The sequence below is a fragment of the Notamacropus eugenii genome, chromosome 3, assembly GCF_028372415.1.
Source record: "Notamacropus eugenii isolate mMacEug1 chromosome 3, mMacEug1.pri_v2, whole genome shotgun sequence".
Taxonomy (NCBI): domain Eukaryota; kingdom Metazoa; phylum Chordata; class Mammalia; order Diprotodontia; family Macropodidae; genus Notamacropus; species Notamacropus eugenii.
The window spans coordinates 164,886,418-164,908,681 of NC_092874.1; the positions used below are offsets into that span (position 1 = coordinate 164,886,418).

The 22,264-nt window shown below is 37.2% G+C and overlaps 2 pseudogenes; one reads left to right on the plus strand and one right to left on the minus strand.

The window, feature by feature from the left end:
• Window positions 1-2,231: 2,231 nt before the first annotated feature.
• LOC140531294 (ADP/ATP translocase 3-like) lies at window positions 2,232-3,347 on the minus strand (annotated as a pseudogene).
• A 14,863-nt stretch (window positions 3,348-18,210) lies between these two features.
• On the plus strand, window positions 18,211-19,985 carry LOC140531918 (small ribosomal subunit protein uS7m pseudogene; annotated as a pseudogene).
• The last annotated feature ends 2,279 nt before the right edge of the window (window positions 19,986-22,264 follow it).

Below are 22,264 nucleotides of genomic sequence, written 5' to 3' on the forward strand. Positions count from 1 at the left end.
GAAAAGGCAAAATTTGGCAAAATATTTTGGAACGAAAATTAAGGGAGAATGAGGACTTGAGGATAATGATGGGAAGTTGGAAAGGTGGTAAGACCTTAGGCAGACATGGGAAAGTATGGAAAAGAACAGGGTTTGGAGGGAAGGTAATGAGTTCAATTTCTGACATAATTAGTCTGTTATGCCTCTATGGCATCAAGTTTAAAAGATCCTTCTACTTGTCCATATGCTGTCATTCTTAGGGTCCCAAAACTATTAAACTACCTTTCCAGCAGGGTAGAGCAGAGTACCCTTTCATTCACCTTATATAGGTCAAATGTTGTTAAACCTGAGGACTCATTGGAAACTAAGAATGTTTGTAAGATAAGCAATGGAAATCAAAATCTTCCTCTTGACTCTATCATCAGTGGCTGTCCTGGCTCTCCCCCATCCAAAACTAATGTGGCCATATTCAATACTCTTCTGCACTTTGTTTCAAGAAATTTCCAGAATGGAAAGCATGTAAGAGGGAGAAATGTAAGCCCTTTTAACCGCTTTTAACCTTTAGCCTCAGCCCTATTGTATATAAAATGACAAGGTTGAATTAGAATAACTCTAAAATCACTTTCACCTATAAATCTATAATTCTAGATTTTTGATCTCTTACTCCTAGTTTTGTCCATTCTGGTGTTTCCTGAAATGTTGCTTTCTTGTAACTTATCTCTTGATACCCTTTTCAAGGTTCGTTTTCTGACATGCCTTAATAATCAGGGCTGGGAGGAATTCAGATACTTGAAACTGTCTCCTGCCAACACTCACCAACTCCCTCTCCTCCCTTAAATGTCTCTCTTTTTTTTTTCCAGATTCTTTTTTCTGTCATCTATTGACCTCAAAGTTTCTCTCTCTCTGGTCCCATTATATTCAGTATCTGGCTCACAGTCCTCTTCTACACACTAAAATCTGTCCATTTCAAATGTTTTTGCTTCTATGTTCCTTGACTTTCTCAACTCCAAAGATAGCAGGCTTCAAATTCCATCTGAAACATGCACAGGAGAGATGAATTCTTATCTACCTTGACACCTTTGCTTAACTGAATTTTCTCCAGGTGACAGGATTTCTAGCAATGGCTTGAATGAACAGCTAATATTTTGGCTAATAGCTAAATATTTTAGAGGATTCTAAGCCCATAACAATTAGATCAAAGTGCCAAATAAGTAAACAGAGTTGCATGGAAACCCTTAAAATGACACTTCTAATAACCACTTCAGTGACTTTACAGATCAACTTAAATAAAAAACTCAAAGTTCAGAAAAAAAAAATATCTCCAGAGACTCACAGAAAGTGCTGTCAATAATGCAAACCTTATGAGATCTCACTTAACTCTTAATAAACTATGTTCATGAGTAATGTCCACACGATCTTCAGAATTAATAAGGTTTCCTGAACAAATTAAATCTGGTCAACTATATCAGCTAAGTAAGCATATTAAAAATTCAGCTATTGCATAATGATAACAAAAAAATTAAGTAGCATACATTAAATTTTTGTTGCTTAGAGTGTGATGTATCTGTTCAGATCACTTAATTAGGTTAGAAAGCAGGCTAGATTTAGAGTCCAACTACCTGGCTTCAAATCTTGGCAATGCCACTTACGACTTCATTGATGGATTAGAAAACTCAGTCTCATATAAGTTAAGTGACTTCCTCAAGATCACAAAGGTAGTTTATAGTGGATATATGTTGATGTATGAAAGAAAGGTACCTACAAAGCAACACAGTGAAGGGGACAGAATACCATTGTTAAAAGTCATTCCTTTAACCAACTTTTTTTTAGAGTCTTTTGTGTATTTATTGTTTAACAGAAGAATTCCCAACACAGATCATAATAATTGCCAAATAGTCAACTGTGTAAAATAGTATAGATAGTGCTTAAGTACAAATGGGAGACATGATTTTCTTAAAATAAATATTTAATGTAAATTTATGGTCCTACAAAAGAACATTTAAACTAGATGGTATAAATTGATCTGCCTCCTTGGACCCACAGAAACTGTTATTTTCCCAAAAACAAATAGAATCAATACACTGAATCATCATCAATTCTACTGTATGAATAATGGATCACAATAAATGAGTCCCTTTTTCTAAGAACTTTTTTCTGGTTCCCCTACAAACATGATCTAGACTGAATAAAAAGACAGCATGAATTTCTTGAAGGTCAATGGTCCAAAATGCTAAGTATGGTTAAGTATTCTATATGACCTTTATTCAATGGTTCCTTAATTAAGATATTTTTAGATTACTTTCTTCAATTCATCATACAGGACAAGCATGAAACCTTCACCCATGACTCTAAGAACATTGGACCAGGAACCTTTGAAGAAAGCTTTGCCACCCTTATCTTTAGCAATCTTCTTCCAGCAGTTAATTGTCCCAGTGTACATGAAATCATCTCCTTTTCACCCAGACTTCATCATAATTCGTGGCCTTAACTGTTTCAAAGGGTAAGAGACCACACCTGCTACAGCAGTCACTGATTGTGCAATCATCCACCATATCACAATATGAGTGTTCTTCGAATCTGGGAGCATACCTTTTGCTGTATCATAGATACCAAAGTAAGCTGTTCTATAGATAATGATACCCTGCACTGAGACATTGAAATCTTGATACAAGCCACAGATTCCATCAGACTTGGTGATTTTCACAAAGCAGTCTCCCAGGCTTTTGAATTCTCTCAGTGCCAGATTTCTCAACATCAGTTGCCAAGTAGCTTCTCCCAAAATCCAAGGAAAAGACAAAGCAGAGAGAAGTGGCTCTAGTTGCACCACCAGAGGCAAGATTCCCAGCAAAATACCTCCAAAACTGTGTGTGCTTGTCCACCCCTCCCCAAATCCCCTGCTTATACTGATCCTTAAAGGCAAAGTTAAGGATCTGGGTGGGGAAATATCTGATGACATTTGCTAAGATACCCACCAGAAGGAAAGCCCTCCCTGCTCCCTTGGAATTTGGACTATTCAATCCATTCTGCCTTTGTACTGCTTATCTGCAGCAATTTGTTTACTTGAATGCTGTACCTGCAACAGTAGTTTAACTCTCTCAATGGGGGCCACCACAGTCTTGGAGATAGCAGCGGAGATGCCACTGGCCAGGAAACCCATGGCGAAGGAGATGGCCTGTTCTGTCATGGATACTGAGGGGGAAGGAGCTGGAGTTGGGAGAAAGAAAGCTGGATAAGAGCGGGCCAAAAGTTGGGGAACTAGCTACTGCTTGTACACAGCCCCTTGCTACACCTCAGGCAGAAAGGACCCAACTCAGCTTTCTCAGTACCAAGGACTACTTCTTCAGAGTACAAGTGAAAGGAAAATAAAAATCATAAAATGTTTAAACAGTCTGAATAGTAGTAGTAAGTTTAAAAGAAACCCATTCTTGGTATCACATTTGTATATACTTAGAACCATTTTTGCAAAACAAAACTAATTACCATCTTCACAATAGCAAAGTGTCGAAGATAACATTTTCAATTACCATAATTTTGCTCCTAATTTCAATTATCTATAATTATCCTCCATTAGCACAACTTCCTGAAAACTCACATGCCAAAGTCAAAGTTTTCACTTCTTCTATTTGGTTAAAAAACGAATACACATTTAACTCATATTGCTATGACTGACTCTTTCTTTGTCTATGAATTGCTAGTTTTTCTGTCTCCTCCAGAGGGAATAACTAATTAAGGTGATATGAAGCAAATGTAAAATAAAGGATTCTATATTCCCAAGAAAAACTAGCTCTTTCAGTAAATTTAATTTTAAAAAGTCAGTACTAGATTATTAAAATGTATCTTAAAAGTCATTTCTAATGAAGCAAAACTAATATTTTTCATGAATAATGGTGATAATGAAGATGATGATGATAAGGATAAGGATACAACCTTTACATAGTGAGAGTTAAAAAAAAAAAACTGTTTTGTTGACCCAGCCCCACTGATGAGTAGGATAGAAGCTTTGACCAGCTCTGCTTCCAGACTGCAGAGTTAAGCAAATTGGTAGCCCTCCAGTTTTAAGGGCTCTCTATATTGGTACTGGATTTAGCTCTGTCACCTGCTTTATCCCTGCTGCAATTCAGAACTCCAGAATTCCAGCAATTGCACAAGTTAGCTTGTCCTAGCAATAGAGATTGCAGGTGGATTCCATACCTAGATAAATAATGCTTTAAAGTTTGCAAAGCACTGTATACATATTATCTCATTTGAGCCTGACAATAGCTTTATGAGTTAGTTACTTTTGCTCTTCTTGTTTTACAACTAAGGAAACAGAACCACCATGAAGTTAAGTTAATTGCTCAGAATAGGATGGTTGCTAAGTGCGTGGCACAGAATTTGAACTCAGGTCTTCCTGATTCCTACTAGAATACTTGTTGCATTCAATGAATGAAGGAAAAATACTTTATTAAGCACAATACATAAGGCACTATGATAAATATTCATACAAAATGTTTAAATGAGTTCCTACACTGAAGAAGGTTGTATTCTAATGGGGAGAAATATTTAGGGGAGTCCTGATTGGGGAAGGGATTTTATTCTGGGAAATCACAGAATTGATAAGTAGAACTACTGGGCAGTCCAAAGACGTGTCTTTCTCCAGAAGCAATGGCAATGTTGATTTCATTTCAGTTCTTTAAACAAGAGAGGGGAATGAAAGAAGTGGTGTGGGATTCCTCGACTTGATGACAAGGTGAAAAATAGCTGGGATAAGATAAAGATGTGAGAATTCAGGGAGTTTAGTTGTTGGTGACTAAGCACCTCCCCAGAATATCGTCTGTAGTTGCAGTATTCAATAGCAGCTAGGTAGCACAGAGAATACAACACCAGCCTAGAATCAGGAAGACATATATTCGTGAATTCAAATCTGACCTCCAACATTTGTCAGCTGTTATTCCTGTTTGCCTCAGTACCCTCATCAGCAAAATGAGCTGGAGAAGAAAATGACAAATCTCCAAGAAAACCCCAGGGCTGGATAGGTTAAGGAATAGAGGGGCAAGCTAGCAGGTAGAAATAAACCAGAGAAGTGAGCAGGGCAAGGAATAGGGTGAGAAGGATAGTGCAGAAAAATAGGAAAGAGAAAAATGTATAAGTAATTATAGCTTAGCATGGGGATGAGATGAATTTAGCAATAAAATTGAAACTGATAGCAGGTTAAAAATTTGAATTTAACAGTATATTTCTTTCAGAAAATGCTATAAAATGAGAGATATACACAAAGATAAAATAAAGGCCAGGTGTATAATTTATTATGTAAAATAATGGATAGTAATCATGGTCTCAGACAAAATTGAAGCTATAATAGATGCAATTAAAAGAAAAAAATTGGTAAACTACACTGAGTCAGCAATATTATTCAACATTGCTTTAAAAAACTGTAATGGTGATGGCGAAGTAGAAAGACGCACATACACATAGCTCCGAACCCACAAAACACAGAACGGCAGAGGGGACTAACCCAGGGCAAATTCTGCACCCAGAGACCATGGAATATTGGAGCGAGGGAGATTTCTGTTCCGGAGAGACCTGCAAACCTCTCGCGGGGGGTCCTTCGTGCCGTGGACTGGGCGCTGGGGCCAGAAGCAGAGAGCAGCCCTACCGCGGCAGCGACAACGTGGGAAGAAGATCTGAGAGGGCTGCGAGACGGGATCTTCAGCGGCACAGGCCCGCCCACCAACAGGTGACTGACGGGGGTGGGTGAGAGAGTCTCTTTGGCGGGTTGAGAGGGGAGTGAGGTGCCCTCAGGGCTGGGCCCCCCCCCCCCCCCCCGGGACGTGGGGACTGAAAGGCGGCTGAGGAAAGCGGATCTCCAAGCGGGCGGGAGCCTGGATCCATTGTGGAAGGTCTGTGCATAAACCGCCTGAGGGAATTGAGCCAGAGAGGTGGCCCTGCCCCTGACCACCTGAACTTAATTTCACACTGAATAACAGCCCTGCCCCAGCCAAAAATCCTAAGGCGGGAAGCAGCATTTGAATCTCAGTCCCCAAACGCTGGCTGGGAGGACCAGGAGGCGAGGTGGGTGTGAGGAGAACATTCAGAGGTCAGGCCACTAGGTGGAGAATATGCAAAGAAAAGGGAAAAGAAATAAAACTATTGAAGGGTACTTTATCAGAGAGAAAAAAACACTTCCTCCCCTCCTTTCTGATGGGGAGGAACAATGCTTGCCATCAGGCAAAGACACAGAAATCGAGGATTCTGTGTCCCAGCCCACCCAGTGGGCTCGGGCCATGGAAGAGCTCCAGAGGAATTTTGAAAATCAAGTTAGAGAGGTGGAGGAAAGACTGGAAAGGGAAATGAGAGGGATGAGGGAGAAGCATGAAAAACAGATCAGCTCCCTGCTAAAGGAGAACCAAAAAAATCTTGAAGAAATTGACACCTTGAGAACTAGTCTAACTCAGCTGGCAAGGGAGGTGCAAGGGGCCAATGAGGAGAAGAATGCTTTCAAAAGCAGAATTAACCAAATGGAAAAGGAGATTCAAAAGCTCACTGAAGAAAATAGATCTTTCAAATCTAGAATGATACAGATGGACTCTTTGGACTTTTCGAGAAAGACAGATATCTCAGAACATACCATGCAGATTTGAAAAATGGAAGATAATGTGAAATATCTTATTGGAAAAACAACTGACCTGGAAAATAGAGTCAGGAGAGACAATGTAAAAATTCTGGGACTACCTGAAAACCATGATCAAAAGAAGAGCCTAGACATCATCTTCCATGAAATTATCAAGGAAAACTGCCCTGAGATTCTAGAACCAGAAGGCAAAATAAATATTCAAGGAATCCGCAGAACACCGCATGAAAGAGATCCAAAAAGAGAAACTCCTAGGAGCATTGTGGCCAAATTCCAGAATTCCCAGGTGAAAGAGAAAATACTGCAAGCAGCTAGAAAGAAACAATTCAAGTATTGTGGAAATACACTCAGGATAGTACAAGATCTGGCACCTTCTACATTGAGGGACAGAAGGGAATGGAATAGGATATTCCAGAAGTCAAAGGAACTAGGACTGAAGCCAAGAATCACCTACCCAGCAAAACTGAGTATAATACTTCAGGAGAAAAAATGGTCTTTCAATGAAATAGAGGACTTTCAAATTTTCCTGATGAAAAGACCAGAGCTGGAAAGAAAATTTGACTTTCTAACACAAGAATGAGGAAGAACCATGAAAAGGTGAACAGCAAAGAGAAGTCATAAGGGACTTACTAAAGTTGAACTGTTTATATTCCTACATGGAAAGACAATATTTGTAACTCTTGAAATATTTCAGTATCTGGGTACTAGATGGGAGTACACACACACACATGCACACATGCACACACACATAGAGACAGAGTGCACAGAGTGAATTGAAGAGGATGGGATCATATCTTATAAAAAAAATGAAATCAAGCAGTGAGAGAGAAATACTGGGAGGAGAAAGGGAGAAGTTATATGGGGCAAATTATCTCTCATAAAAGAGGCAAGCAAAAGACTTATTAGTGGTAAGATAAAGAGGGGAGGCAAGAGAAAAACATGAGGTCTACTCTCATCACAATCCACTAAAGGAAAGAATATAATGCACACTCATTTTGATAGGAAAACCTATCTCATAATACAGGAGAGTGGGGGACAGGGGCACAAGCAGGATGGGGGGGAGGATGGAGGGGAGGGCATGGGGAGGAGAATGCAATACGAGGTCGACACTCATGGGGAGGGAAAGGACCATAAGAAAATAGAAATAATGGGGGACAGGACAGGATGGAGGGAAATATAGTTAGTCCTATACAACACAACTAGTATGGAAATCATTTGCAAAACTAAACAGATATGGCCTATATTGAACTGCCTGTCTTCCAAGGGGAAGGGGTAGAGAGGGAGGGAGCCAAAGAAGTTGGAACTCAAAGTGTTAGGACCAAATGTAATGTTCTTACCACTGGGTAACAAGAAATACAGGTTAAGGGGTCAAGAAAGCTATCTGGCCCTACAGGACAAAAGAGAAGATGGAGACAAGGGCAGGGAGGGAGGATAGAGGAGAGAGAAGATAGGTCACAGGGGCAATTAGAAAGCTTGGATCTGGGGGAGGGGAGGGGAAAAAAGGGGAGAAAATTTTGTAACCCAAAAATGTGTGAAAATAAATGTTAAAAGTTTAATAAAAAAAAAAAAGACTGTAATGGTAATTTAAATGGAAACATCTTTCCCATTCATTAGTAGGCTCATATGACCTGCTTAAGTTACATGGAAGCCTGAGTGCCATAAGTTTTTAGACTTATCCCATGGAACAGGAAGGAGTGGAGCAGGAAGGGTGGAACAGGAAGAGGAGGAGTTAGAGCAGAGTTGAGGGAGAGAGTGAGAGAGTAGTCAGAAGTGAAGGATGCAGGCAAGTATACAGTTGGCTGTGAGTGAGAGAAGGGAATTTTGTTTGTGATTTGCTTAAAAGAGCAGGTTTGTGGGAAGCCTAACAGAGAAAGGCTTGGGGCTGGTGTTGCATTCTGCATTTTTGTATACATGCCTTTGCTATTATGATGAGTTTGGTTTTCTGGTGTCTGAATAAATATTTTGGTTCTATTCATATGGACAGTCTCTTGTATTTAGCCATTCATTGCTCTGGGTTATTCATGGCATCCAAAGGTGCTGTGAATATTGCATTGACACTACAAAGATTTAAAATAACTAGACAGTATAAAATACTTGAGAGTATACCTGCCAAAAAAAAGACATAGAAAGTATATGAACATAAACACAAAATACTTTTTGTACAAAGTCAGATCTAAGTAATTGGAGTAAGATTTACTGCTTATAGGTAGGTAAAGTCAATATAATAAAAGTATCTCAATTTTGCCTGATCAATCTATCAATTTAATGTCATCCCAATTAAATTCTTAAATTTATCTTACTGACTTAGAAAAAGTAAAAACAAAGTTATTTTTTGTCCAGGTCAAGATAACATTTTTATTAACAGTGATATGCAAACTGTCAGTAAGATGGGTTACGATGACCATCTCAACCAAAAGTTCCAGGACTGCAGAATGATCAATTTATTACTTGAATTAGCAATAACTAATAAATTGAGCCAATGACCTCTTTCAATGACCAACAACACTGAGTGAGGGTCTATGGAGCCATTGAAACCTAGGTTTGGCTTCCTTCGTTTTTTTGTTTTTTTTTTAATTGGATTATTTTGTTTTCAGTGTTCAACAATCACTTCCATATATCTTAGATTTTTTTCCCTCTCCTTTCCCACTACCTCTCTCAGATGGCATACAATCCTATATAACTTCTACACATACATTACTTTAAAATTCATGTTCCATAGAAGAATTAAAATGAATGGGAGAAACCATGAAATAAATTGAAACATAATACAAAAGAAAATGGTCTATTTCTATCTGTGATCCAATTCCATAGTTCTTTCTCTGGATATGGAAGGTGTTTTTCCTCAAGAGTCTTTGGAATTTTTTTAATTGAAGCATTTTATTTGTTTTCAGTGTTTGACAATCACTTTCATATATCTTAATTTTTTTTTCCACTCCCTACCCCTCATTCCCCCCTCCCTCCCCAATTCCTCCCTCACACAGCTTACAATCTTATGTAGGTTCTACACGTACATTCCTATTAAATGCATGTTGCATAGAAGAATTAAAGTGAATGGGAGAAAGCATAAAAGAAAACAAAACAAAATGCAAAAGAAAATGGGCTGTTTCTATCTGTGATCCAATTCCATAGCTCTTTCTCTGGATATGGAATTCATTTTGCCTCAAGAGTCCATTGGAAATTTTTAAGTCTGTGCATTTTGTTGAAGTATTAAGTCTACCAGAAAACTTCCTCACACACTATGGCTGTTGCTGTGTACAAAGTTCTCCTGGTTCTGCTCCTTTCACTCAGCATCAGTTCATGTAAGTCTTTCCAGGCTTGACTAAAGTCTTACTGTTCATCGTTGCTCATAGCACAATAGTATTCCATTACATTCATATACCAAAACTTTTTCAGCCATTCCCCAATTGATGGGTATCCCCTTGATTTCCAGGTTTGGGCCACCACAAAGAGAATTGCTATAAATATTTTTGTACATTTGTGACACTTTCTCATTTCTATGATCCCTTTGGGATAGAGTCCCAGGAGGATTATTGCTGGGTTACAAGGTATACATATTAGTGTAGCTCTATGGTCATAGTTCCAAACTGTTTTCCAGAATGGTTAGATTAGCTCACAGGTTCACCAACAATGAATTAGTGTTCCAACTCTCCCATATCTTCTCCAAAATTAATCATGTTCCTGTTTTGTCATGTTAGCCAATCTGATAGGTGCGATGTGGTACCTCAGAGTTGTTTTGATTTGCCTGTCTCTAATCAATAGTTATTTAGAGCATTTTTTCATATGATTATAGATAGCATTAATCTCTTCACTCTGAAAACTCCCTGTTCATATCCTTTGACCATTTATCAATTGGAAAATGACTTATATTTTTGTACATTTGAATCAGTACTCTATATATTTTAGAAATTGGGCATTTATCACATACCCTAATTGAAACAATTCTTTCCCAGTTTTTCTAGGCTTTTTTTTAATCCTGGCTTTCAGACAATCCCATAATTTTGAAATTGTCTCTCTTAGATTTATTTTCCAGGTCACTTGTTTTTCCAATGAGGTGTTTCACATTATCTTCTATTTTTTTCATTTTTGGGGTTTTGTTTTGTAATTTCTTGGTTTCTCATAAAGTCATTAGGTTCCATCTGCTCAATACCAATTTTTTAAGAATTATTTTCTTCAGTGAGCTTTTGAACTTCCTTTTTCATTTGACTAATTCTTCCTTTAAAGCATTCTTCTCTTCATGGCTTTTTGGACCTCTTTTGCTAGTTAAGTTAGTCTCTTTTTAAAGATGTTATTTTTTTCAGCATTTTTTGGGGTCTCCTTTAGGAGACTTCTCTCCTAAGCTTCTCTCCTAATCTTGGTGGCATTGCTTGTGCAAACATTTTCAATTTAATGTAATCAAAATAATCCATTTCATACTTCATAATGTTCTCTGTCTCTTGTTTGGTCAGAAATTTCTCCATTCTCCATAACTCTGACAAATACACTATTCCTTATTCCCTTAATTTGTTAATAGTACCAATCTTTATACCTAGATCATATGTCCATTTGGATTTTATTCTTGTGTATGGTGTCAGGTATTGGTCTATGCCCACTGTTATCCAGTTTTCCCAGCAATTTTTGTCAGTGACCCCCAGAAGCTGGGATCCTTGGGTTTATCAAACAGTAAATTGCTGCATTCATTGACTACTGTATCTGGAGCACCTAACCTATTCCACTGATCTACCCCTTTGTTTCTTAGTGAGTACAGAGTGTTTTTCACAACTGCTGCATAATAATACATTTTGAGATCTGGTAGGGCTGGGCCACCTTCCCTAGCATTTCTTTTCATTACTTCCCTTGATATTTTCAATATTTTTTTCCTCCAAATGAATTTCGATATTGTTTTCTAGCTCTAGAAAATAATTATCTGGTAGTTTAATTGGTATGGCACTGAATAAGTAAATTAACTCAGGTAGAATTGTCATTTTTATTATATTAGCTTGGCCTACCCATGAGCAACTGATGTTTTTGGACTTACTTAGATCTGATTTTACTTGGGTGAAAAGTGTTTTGTAATTTTATTCATGTAGTCCCTGGGTCTGTTGGTAGGTAGAATCACAAATATTTTATAATGTCTAGCACAGCTTTAAATGAGATTTCTCTTTCTTCCTCTTGCTGTTGAGCTTTGTTAATAATATATAGAAATGCAGATGATTTATCTGGGTTTACTTTGTAACCTGCAACTTTGCCAACAATGTTGATTATTTCATGCAGTTTTTTACTTGATTCTCTGGGATTCTCTAAGTATGCCATCATATCATCTACAAAGCATGACAACGTAGTTTCTTCTTTGCCTATTCTAATTCATTCAATTTCTTTTTCTTCTCTTATTGCTACAGCTAGCATTTCAATTATCATATTGAATAACAGTGGTTATAATGGACATCCTTATTTCACCCCTGATCTTACTGGAAGTACATCTAGCTTACTCCCATTGCACATACTGCTTGCTGATGGTTTTAGGTAGATACTGCTTATTAATTTATGAAAATTTCTATTTATTCCTATACTTCCCAGTGTTTTTAAAAGGAATTGGTGTTGTATTTTGTCAAAAGCTCTTTCTGCCTCTATTGAGATCATCATGTGGTTTCTGTTGGTGTTTTGTTGATATGATTAGTAATGCTAATAGTTTTCCTAATACTGAACCAGTCCTGCATTCCTGATATAAATCCTACCTGATCTTAGTGTATTTTTCTCATGAGAAGTTGCTGCATTCTTTTTGCTAGAATCTTGTTTAAATTTTTTGCATCTATGTCCATTAAAAAAATTGGTCTATAATTTTCATTCTCTGCTTTGGCTTTTCATGGTTTAGGTAACAGGACCATATTTGTATCGCAAAAAGACTTTGTAAGGTTCCTTTCTCAATTTTTCCAAATAGTCTATACAATATTGGAATTAACTGCTCTTTAAACATTTCATAGAATTCACTTGTAAATCTATTTGGCCATTGAGAATTTTTCTTAAAGAGTTCATTGTTGCCTCGTTCATTTTCTTTTTCTGAGATGGAGTTATTTAAGTATTCAATTTTCTCTTCAGTTAATCTGGACAATTTATACTTATTTTAAATAACCATGCATCTCATTTAGATTGTCGAATTTGTGGTCACAGAGTTGGAAAAAGTAATTTTTAATTATTGCTTTAATTTCCTTCTCATTGGAAATTAGTTCCCCCCTTTCATTTTTGATAATGGTGATTTGGTTTTCTTCTTTCATTTTTTAATCAAATAGACCAAAGATTTATCAATTTTATTATTTTTTCATAAAATCTTAGTTTTATTTATTAGTTCAATATTTTACATAATTTCAATTTTATTAATTTCAAGTTTGGTTTCCAGTATTTCTATCATGGTATTTTCTAGGGGATTTTCAATTTGTTATTTTCTAGCTTTTTGAACTGCATGCTCTATTCGTTGATCTCCTCTTTCTCTACTTTATTCATGTAGGAATTCAACAATATAAAACTTGCCCTAAGGACTGATTTTGCAGTGTCCCCTAAGATTTTTTAGGTTGTCTCATTATTGTCATTCTCTTGAATGAAATTGTTGATTGTTTCTATAATTTGTCGTTTAACCCACTCATTTTTTAGGATTGTTTAGTTTCCAATCAATTTTTGGTTTGTATGTCCATGGTCTTTAATTTCATATAATTTTTATTGCATTATGATCTGAGAAAGATGTATTGACTGTCTCTGCCTTTCTGCACTGGACTGTAAGGTTTTTATGGTCTATGTACCACTGGGAAAAAGCTATATTCCTTTGTATCTCCATTCATTTTTCCCCAGAGAGCTATCATATCTACTTTATCTAGAGTTTTATTCACATCCTTATCTTCTTTACTGTTTATTTTGAGGTTGGATTGATCAGTTTCAGAGAGGGGGAGGTTGAGGTTCCCCACCAGTATCGTTTTGCTGTCTATTTCTTCCTGTAACTCCCTGAACTTCTTCTCTTAGAATCTGGATGCTATATCAGTTGGAACATACATGTTTAGCAATAAAATTGCTTCATTCTCTGTGGTGTCTTTTAGCAGAATATAGTTTCCTTCCTTATCTCTTTTGATTAGATCTGTTTCTGCTTTTGCTTTGACTGATATTAGTATTGCTACCCCTGCTTTTTTTACATCAGATGAAGCACAAAATATTCTGCTCCAACTGTTTATCCTGTGTGTAAGCCCACGTTTCAAATGTGTTCCTTGTAAACAATGTATTGTTGGATTATGGCTTTTAATCCATTCTGCTTTCTGTCTTTGTCATATGGGAGAGTTCATCCCATTTACATCTATAGTTATGATTATTATCTTTGCCTTCCCCTCGATCCCCTTTCCCCCCATTTATGCTTTTAGTTCTCCCTTCCTCTCCACAATAGAGTTTTAATTTTTGACCATAACCTCCTTCAAGCTTCCCTCCCTTCTTTCTCTCTTTTAACCCCCTTTCCCTTACTATTTCTTCCCCCCTTTTAGCCTCCCTTCCCTTTTCTTTACCCCTTCCCCTGCTACTGCTTATAGATATATTTCTATTTCTATACTTACCTGAATTTGTTGTTCCATCCTTGAACCCAATCAGACAAGAGCAACTCCCAAACAATGTTCATCTCCCTCCCCTCTTTTCCTCTACTGCAATATATTTTGTGGCTCTTCTGGTGAGTTAACTTACCTTTTCCTGACTCCTTCTTTTCACATCTCCCATTACAATCTCTGTGAACTCAAATCACGTTTCTATCATGACATTATTTACTTTATACTGCTCCCTCTATCTCTGTATATCCCTTTTATATATCATAATCCTCAAGATTAGCAAGTTTCATCTTCCTTTGTAAGGATGTAAACAGTTTGCCCATATTGAATATCAAGTTTTTTTTTCACCTGTTAAAATTTTTATGCCACTCTTGAGTGCTGCACCTCAGGATCGAATTTTCTATTGAAGTCTGGCCTTTTCAACACGAAGGTCTGGAAATCCCTTATTTCATTAAATGTCCATCTCCTTGCCTGAAATATTATGCTCAAAGTTGATGGATAATTCATCCTTGGTTATAATCTCAGCCTCTTTGCTTACAGAGTATCATATTCCAATTCCCTCAATTTTAAGTGGAGAAGCTGCAAGGTCCTATGTGATCCTGACTTTAGCTCCTCAGAATTTGAATTGTTTCTTTCTGGCTGCTGCTGTATTTTCTCCTTCACTTGATCGTTCTGGAATTTTATGATGATATTCTTTGGTGTTTTTAGTTTGGGATCTCTTTCAGGAGGTGAATGGTGGATTCTTTGGATGAGTATTTTGTCCTCTGGATCTAGGACTCCTGGGCAATTTTCTTTGTTGATTTCTTGGAAGATATTTTTGAAGCACTTTTTTCATCATGGCTTTCTCACAGACCAATACTTGTTAGATTTTCTCTCCTGGATCTATTTTCCAGATCAGTCATTTTTCCAATTAGATATTTTACATTTTCTTTTTCCTTTTCATTCTTTGTATTCTGTTTTGACAGATTCTTGATGTGTCATAGAATCATTAGTTTCTACTTGCCCGATTCTAATTTTTATCAAATTGTTTTCTTCAATTAAGTTTTGCATCTCCTTTTCCATCTATCCAATTGCTCCTTTAAGGAGTTATTTCTTCCAGGTAGGTTTTGTGATTCCTTTTCCATTTGTGCAATTTTTGTTTTAAATTTTTCTGGGATTTCTTTTCTCATACTTTCAAAATCAGTGGTCAATTTTTCTTCTATTTATCTAGTTTGGTTTTTAAAATCTATCCTGAGTTCTTCCAAGAATGCTCTTTGTGCTGCAGACCAATTCATAGTCCCTTCTGAAGTTTCAAATGGGAGTACAGTCTCAATGCTGACCTCTTTGGTATTTGTGTTTTGGTCCTTGTCCCCATAGAAAGGTTAAATGGTCTTTTCTGTTTTGCTTCTTACTCATGATGATCACCCTTTCCCTTGTCTTTAAAATAAATATCTGCTTGTGGCACACGGGGCTCTGTCCCACAGTTCTTGTGCCTAAAACTTGAGGCTTTGTGAGTTATGGTCTCTGGTTCTTTCATCTAGAAGCTACAATGCTGCAGCTTACTAGGTGCTGAGCTGGCTGGTGTTGGAAAGCGGAGGCCAGGTGAAGTCTTTTTGGGTTTCCTTGTAGTTACCCTGGAGATAGCTGTGTTAAGTGTGGAGGAGGGGTTGTCTGGCCACAGGAGGTCTCCTCTGCTGAGCTCAAGTATGGACAGACTCAGAGTGTGGGGATCTCATTCGTGCTAGTGTCTTCCCTATTTCCCTGGCATGCTGAGGCATGCATTGGGTCCTGGTGTTGGAAGTTGAGGCCTGCAGCACCCCTGGGGCTCAGGAGCTTTTCCCAGTTTGCTGAGTTGAGGCTGTCTGGGATAGCTGTTGTCCTGCATTGGTCGCCTTCAGCCACAGCAAGAGGGACCCTCCTCAGAGATTTTCCTAGCCTCACAGGCTAAGGAATTATTTACCCCTTCTGCTGTTCCCACTGTTCCAAGATTTTGACCAGGTTGATGTTCTCTAGACTTTTCAAGGTCAACAAGTGGAGGGACATAGCAATTACAGATCACTCCACCATCTTGGCTCCAAGAACCAGAAATCATGAACAAAGTTCTTATGGAAGAAAAAAAGGTCAGTAACTTCAGAGAAACCAGGGGAAAAGACATGCAGAGGAAGCAGATTTGGTAGTGTCAGACCTTAAACTATATTTTGAGATGAAAGCATGTAAGTTTGTAAAATGGATAGTGTAAAACTGATAATTTTGATTATTTTCAAATTAAAATTTTCTTATATTAATGACCTCATGCAGCCAAGATAGAAGGAATACAGAAAATTAGGGGGAAAAACTTCCATAGACAATCTTTCAAATAGTATGTGATGCGATGGAATATTCTATGTGTGTGTGTGTGCGCACACACATACATACACACACAAACCTTTAATTGTAGACTTCTTTGGGAAGGGAGGGAGGGGAAAAATAAAGAAAAGAGTGCAGAGAATAAAAGAAAACTTCTAGTGAAGGAAAGAAGAGCTGGATATAGTTTTTCTTGAAAAGAAAATTTATTTTTTTATATTGAATCTTCTCATGTGCTGCTGTATACATGGTACTGTACTTTTAATTTCTTATTTTGTGTTTAAGTTTGAAATAAACTTAAAGCTTACAAAGAAAAAGAAATCCCCAAATAGTGTCACATAAAGTTGAACATGACTGAAATATGACTAAACAATAACACAGTATGTAACCAATAAACATTTAGTAAGTACTTACCATATGCCAAGCACTGTACCCTCTACTAGATATACAAAAAAAGGCAAAGGACAGTCCCTGCCTTAAAATATTACAAACTAATGAGAAGAAAACAAGAAAACAAGAATAAGCTATGTACAGTGGCGCAGCTATACACAGAATAAATAGGAACTAATTAAGAGAAGAAGGCACTGGAAATAAGAGGCATTGAAGAAGACTTCTGCTAGAAGGTGCAACATGAGTAAGCAATTATTTTATAGCTTTTAACTTGATTTTCCTACTAGTAACTAAGAAAAGTAAGAAATACCTAGGTTTAAAGATGATGCAATTTTATTTAAAGTTGGCTATGTAGTCACTAGTGACATAGATACCTTATGAAGAGCTTTAAACTTTTCTTTTCCTTGCTTCCATAAACTATGTGTTTCAATAACACTTTTTTCCCATGATAATTTCATGAAAGATAATTTCTAGGCTCTTTTTTTGATCATGGCTTTCAGGTAATCCCATAATTTTTAAATTTTCTCTCCTAGATCTATTTTCCAGGTCAGTTGTTTTTCCAATGAGATATTTCACATTATTTTCCATTTTTTCATTCTTTTGGTTTTGTTTTTTAATTTCTTGGCTTGTCATAAAGTCATTAGCTTTCATCTGTTCCATTCTAATTTTTAAAGAACTATTTTCTTCAGTGAGGTTTTGAACCTCCTTTTCCATTTGGTTAATTCTACTTTCTAAAGTATTCTTCTCCTCATTTACTTTTTGGACCTCTTTTGCCAATTGAGTTAGCTTATTTTTAAAGCTGTTATTTTCTTCTGCATTTTTTGAGTTTCCTTTAGCAATTTGGTGACTCACTTTTCATGATTTTCTTGCATTGCTTTCATTTCTCTTCCCAATTTTTCCCCCACCGCTCTTACTTGATCTTCAAAATCCTTTTTCAGTTCTTCCATGGCTTGGGATAATTGCATATTTATTTTCGAGGCTTTGGATGTAGAAGCCTTGGTTTTATGTCTTCTTCTGATGGTAAAACTTGTTCTTCCTCATCTAAAAGGATTGAATAGAATAATTATTCATCAAGAAAGTAACCTCCTATAGCCTTCTTTTTTCCATTTTTTTGAGTATTTTCCCAACCAGTTACTTGACTTTTGGGTCCTTTGTCAAGATGAGAGTATACTCTAGGGACCTATAAGATTTCAGTTCCTCCAAGGTGGCACAATCAAGGGAGAGGAGTTTGCTCCCTGACTGGACTCCAGGCTGAGATTCAGATCAGCTGCTCAATTCCCCCAGGGGCTTTAGGTGGGGGCAGGGCCATCACTCGGGCTGAGGTTCAGATCAGCTGCTCAGTTCCCAGAGGGGCTTTATCCGACAATGGATGCTGACTGCTGTGTGCTAGGCCACTGTAGCTGCTGTGTCAGCTGTTGCTGTTGCCACCATCTGGGGCCAGGGCTAAGGGAGGACCCTGCTCCCTTGTCAGGAGTTGAAAATGCCCTTTCACTGACCTTTGAAGCTGCTTTTTGTGGCTGTGGGTTGAGCGATCTGTGAAACTCTGCTGCTGCTGCTGCTGCTGCTGCTGCTGCTGCTGCTGCTGGAGACTACACAGACAAGGCCTGCTCTGGTCCTCCTCTCAGCACCATATAGCCAAAGCTGGGCTGGGCTCTGCTCCACAGCCAGTGTGACAGGCTTTTCCCATCTGCTTTTCAGGTTACCCTGGGCTGGAAATTTCCACTCCATCATTCTGTGGCCTCTGCTGCTCTAGAATTTGCTGAGCATCTTTCTTTACAGGTATTTTATGAGCTGTGGGGGAAGAGCTAGAGTATGTCCTTCTTTCTACTTCGCCATCTTCACACCTTTTTTTCTTTTCTAAAGAGGACACAATTTGGCTTGGAAAATATGATGAATGGGTATTATAAATGACAGCTTACATTGATCATCTGAGCTAACACTGCTATACATAATTTCCTCTGCTACCATTCATCAGTGATATTTTTCTCCTTAATATTGCAGAAATTCTGTTAATTCTCTTAAAGTTTTATACGTAATATTCCTTACATACTGTGGTATGTAGCTTGCAGTGATAACAGTTGGCAATAATCCTTTGTTATCTTGAATGCTAGTTGCCTCATAAAAGTTCAACTAAATAAACTTCAGGGATGGAGAGGAAGCTCATGAAAAACAACAACAGAAACAGCAACAACAACAGCAACAATGAAACAAGAGTATGATGTTTGTTTAGAATAGACAGAATCAACTAGAAGCAAATTCAATAATAGCTGGAATTGACTCAGATTACTTTAGTTTTTCTGCAGTGTTTTCATGTTCATTGAATAGACCATAAAAATGCTTTACTTATCAATGATTATTTGTTTTCAAGTCACTTGGTTTTCCAGTATTCATGAGGAGAGAGGGGCAGATTTCAGTGCTGGAATAGGTAATGTAGTCAAGTCCTGCTAAAACTACAGAATAAGGTAATTAATGAGGCTAATAGTTTTGATTTAGAAGGAACTGGAAGCTTCTAAAGTATTACAAAATACTTCTATATTCAAGCCAAGACAGCAGGCTCCAAGATAGGCTCAGCCTGGGGCCTGGGGTATGGAGAACTCTCTGGGCTCAGCTTAGATTGACACAAGTGAGATGGAGCCACTATGATGCTAATTACAAAGAACCCCAACCCTAAGGCCTTTGAGGACCTGACTGAACAGGAGAAGTTGGAGTGGGATCTCAGAACCACACAACTCATCCAAGCTCCCCCAGCATCAAAGACAAGCTCTTTGTTTGAGGAATGAGTGATCGGTAAGATCTCCAACATGATGATGAAAGGAGAAGACAAAATACTGAGTAGATCCCTGGTGATTGAAGCTCTCCAGAACTGTCAACCTTTCCTCCACCTGATCAGCATCCTTAAAGGTGGCCACTTCTATCAGGTTCCAGCTTCTCTGACTAACAGGTGCTGGCAATTTTTAGTCATGAAATGGATGGTTCAAGAATGCAGGGAGAAATAACCCCATAGAATGCTAATGCTAGAGAAGCTGTCTCGTGAATTACTGGAGACTTTTCACAACCAAGGCCCTGTGGTCAAGAGGAAACATGACCTGTACAAGATGGAGGAGGCTAACTGAGACTTTGTCCACTACTGATGGTGGTAGAGGGTGGGAAGGCTTGACTCATGAGGTGAGAATCTGGTACCACTGTTCAGCCTCCTGCCCTTCTGCTGCTGGGAAGGTCAACCTGAACAGAGGAAGGTCACTGAGTTTTTACCAAGGAGGTGGAAAGTCTCAAATTGAGGAGTTGTTTTAGAGCTTACAAGACAAATCTTCAGATTTCCTCTCTTGTAGCCTAGCCACCTCAGCTGTTCTTAACCAGAATTATAGTAAAGCATCTACTTAGTACCATTTGGTAAAAGGCAGGTAAAAATGTGGAGGGGAGGCATGTGAGTATTGAATTACCCAACCTGTGCCATCCTGTTGGACTCCTCTTCCCCCATCTGTCACATTTTCTTCCTGCAGAGCAAAGAACATGGGCTTTGGCTCCAAAGGTGAGCAAAGCTATTTCTTTTACCTCAATTCCAGCTGAACCTTTGGTTTTTGGGGGAAAAAAAGCAACATTCACTTTAGAAAACATTTATTAGAAAAGTCTTACATTGGTTCATAATATATTACTTATATTATGTATATTACTTATAATATGTGTATATATATATATATATATATATATATATATATATATATATATATATATATATATATATTTTTTTAAATCCCACACTAAACCAGTGTTTTGGTCAGCAGCTCATTAAAACTTGTCTGGATAAAATTTAAAAAAAAACAAACTCTATATTCTAGATTTCATACACACACACATACACACACACACATATATATGTATTTCATATATGTGTGTATACATATATGTATATAAATATATCTGCTAGAGTTGTAATGATTGCTATTATCAAAAACATATGATGAAAATAGTTGTAGGGAAAAGGAATGAAACAGAATTTCCCTCTAACAATACTGATCAGAAACTTCACTGCAACTTAAAGTCTTAGAGAATTGCCTGGGACATTAAAATACTAATTGATTCACCTTTAATTATACAACTAGCATACATCAGAGGCTGGATATGAACCTAGGTCTTCCTAATTCTATGGTTGCCATCCACTATATTAGGCTACCTCCTAGCAAAGAATAATATTTAGAAAATAAAACAAAATTCATAAAATACCACAATGGATATGTTGCTCACCTACATCTGCGTTAAAAACAAATAAACACATTGTTATTGCTATTGACTATAGAATCAAATCCAAACTCTACAACATGGTATTCAAAGTTATGCATATGCATAGTATACAATGTATACATAAACAAAGTTATACATAATTTGTCACCTATTAAAAATCTTGAAACTTCTCACACTACCCTCGTACATGAATTTTTCATTACAACTAAACTGACCTTCTTATACTCTCCTCTCTCCCTGCCAAACACTCTGTGTGATTTTCTACCTGTCTGCCATATAGTGAAGTTATATAACATAGCATAAAGATAAGAAGGATTCAGAAGGGTCATATTCTGATTCCAGATCCATACTTTAATGATTATATGACTTTGATATCATATCATTCTCCCTCTCTAATCCTCAGTTTCCAACTTTGTAAAATTGCAGTGAAATCACCTTGAATACCTTTCAGAGTTTTTGTAGAGATTGGAATAAGATCATGTAGGTAAAATTCTTGAACTCTAAAATATTGCAAAACTGGAGATTAAGACTTTCTTTTTGTCATTTTTCCTTTCCCTTTCTTCTCTTTTTGTACCTAAGTAGTCTTTCCCTTTATCTTGACCCAGTTCAAAAAAGCTACTTCATCATACCAGCTTTTAGTAATTATTTCCTCTTCTGAATTCCCACAGGCTTACTTGTCTGTAAACCTCACCATCCTGTGCTATAAGTTCTCATTTGAACAATATTTCTTATTTCTGCATTTACACTTGCAACGCCCTAGGGCGTGAGCCATACCTTGAATTTTTTAGGATCTTCAATAAATAGCACAGTGTTTTGCACATGGACAATTAATGTTTTTCCTTGTTGGTAATGATGATCTCAGATAAAGGTCCAATTTTTGTGACTCCAAGTTAGAAAAACAAGATAACCAAAAAGATGAGAAACTCCAATATAAATTTCCTTTCCCTCTTCTAGTATGAGATAGTAGAAAATTATGGTTTTATAATCTAATCGATATTTTCATTACCTTGTGTCAATTGCCAATAATTTGTTATTTATATGTTAATATCATAATAAAAGCAAACTAAAACAGTAAAAGTAATCTCAAATTATATTGCTAACATCAAGTTACTTCATAAAAGTAAAACAAAAAACAACTGAAAAAGTTAGGGATCATGACAAGGATTACAAATGAGAAAGT